At 41.5% G+C, this 1,930-nt stretch overlaps 1 long non-coding RNA gene across 1 annotated transcript in view; it reads left to right on the top strand.

Moving 5' to 3' along the window:
• Positions 1-242: 242 nt before the first annotated feature.
• LOC101857973 overlaps positions 243-1,930 on the top strand; it is a 99,095-nt gene continuing 97,407 nt past the window's right edge. The window contains exon 1 of the long non-coding RNA XR_220829.3: positions 243-649. This is a non-coding gene — a long non-coding RNA (uncharacterized LOC101857973). The remainder of the gene's footprint in view (positions 650-1,930) is intronic.

Raw genomic sequence — 1,930 nt, 5'->3', positions numbered from 1 at the left:
TCTCTCTCTCTCTCTCTCTCTTGCTCTCTCATCTCTTCCCTTCTCTCTCTCTCTCTCTCTCTCTCTCTCTCTCCCACACAGGACACATTATTTGCCCCAGCCCTCCCCGCCCCGTTTACTCTTCACGTAGTACAAGGTGTTTCGGGCCTGAAGACGGGCCGGCCAAGCTGTGTCGTTCGTTGTCGCACACGGCACCAGATAAAGCTCTCGCAACTTGCCTCCCTTTTCGGCTCGGAGCGGGAGATAAGCGAGAAGCGAGAGACGAGAGAGCGGGCGGGCGGGCGTCTGAACTGTGTGTGCGGGCGACTGACTGAAGCCTGTTGTGCACTGCACTGACTAGATCGCAGTTCGCGACAGGCGACAACGTCAGCTTTCAGGTCTTGATCGTGAACCCGTCGGACTATCGCTATCAGTTTCTCTGTTTTGCTACTCCAGTAGTTGCTGTAGTGGTAGATCTAGTTCCTCTGTGTTGTATTCCATGTAAGTGTGATTGTAGAACATATCGGATCAATTCTCTCTAGTTACATTTGTGATATTATTGCAGTTACTATTCTCGCCGAGGATTGGCGAGGGAGTTAAATCAGTGACTTCTACAGAGCGCTTCTTTTCTTCAAAGACGGTTCTGAGATACATCGGAACGTTCAGCCAGGTAAGGAGAAATGTTATAAAGCTCTTTACGTGTCTCCGTTTTAAAGAGTTCATGACTCAGTAAATCACTGTGACCGCTGGTCGCTTCTTCCTCGCTGTGTTCGTGGAGACAGACATTTTTATGATTTCAGACGAATGTAGACTGTCAGTATTTACGGTATGTTATTACTAAGCTACTTAGCAGACTTCGGTTGGCACAACACTACACTTTACGACTCTTGGCCTAGGCTAGATCTAGTCTTTGTTTACGAAAGTCGGTTCTTGTGTTTACACTTTACACGTTAGTTTAACTCTGTTGTGTTGGAAATGTTTTATTTTAATGTTTGAGTCTAGATCTAGATCTTTGCTGGTTGGGGGGGGGGGGGTAACAGGATTGGGAATTTGTGTTGTTTATATTGCTCAATGTTTGTTATGGCCGTGTGTGGGGATCAATTAGCCTATTGTATAAACACGTGAACAGGCAGTAACGTGTGCTGGATTAGCGGAACATCTAAATTGTGTTAAGTGATGGCTTTTTTAAATGGAGTGGAAGGCTATTCATCGCGTTTTCGCACACGCTGATATGGGTGTTTTAACAGAAATCAATAAATATCGAAGGAGATCGAATGTTTTCTTACTGTTAAAGGCTCTGTTTTGCTCTTCTTTAGATTTTTTTTTATCGCCTGCAAACTTTTGCCTATAATGGGTGCTCTTTGTTTACGTGTGTATTACATTTTACCGATAAAAGAGCTTCGTTTTATTGGTTAATATGTTATATTAACTGCTGAAAATCGACAGTTTATTCTTGAAAATTAAAGTTCCACTGCGTGTTTGCTTTGTGAAAGAAATAGATAAATGCAAACATAAATTGTTGGGGTTTAAAAATTATGATTTAACGTGACAGACAGTACTTGAAAGCACCGAGAAGGAAGAAAAAGTTAAAGCATGCCGTTCCTTATGGATAACATGTTATCTCATCGGGCCAGATGAAAACACAGATACTCTGTACATAGATCTAGTTATCTCTGCAGAATGGCTGATTTCTGTTGAAGTACTCACCCCATATATTATTATATAGATCTACTCTCTTTTTGGCTCACACCGATTTTTATTGAAGTCCCTGTCAAGTCTTGCTTTCTTGAATTTGTCATTTTTTAATAGTTTGTCTTTTTTTTTTGTTTCGTCTTTAAGTGCGTGGAAACAGGTGCTTTTTAAAAAAACAGCTAGATTAGTAAAAAAGCTGCTTAGGAAAGAAGAAGAAGAAGAAGAAGAAGAAGAAGAAGAAGAAGAAGAAGAAGAAGAA

This window comes from Aplysia californica, unplaced genomic scaffold (assembly GCF_000002075.1).
Source record: "Aplysia californica isolate F4 #8 unplaced genomic scaffold, AplCal3.0 scaffold00493, whole genome shotgun sequence".
NCBI classification, from domain to species: Eukaryota; Metazoa; Mollusca; class Gastropoda; order Aplysiida; family Aplysiidae; genus Aplysia; species Aplysia californica.
The sequence above is the reverse complement of the archived record's forward strand: the minus strand, read 5'-3'. Positions and strand labels throughout refer to the sequence as shown.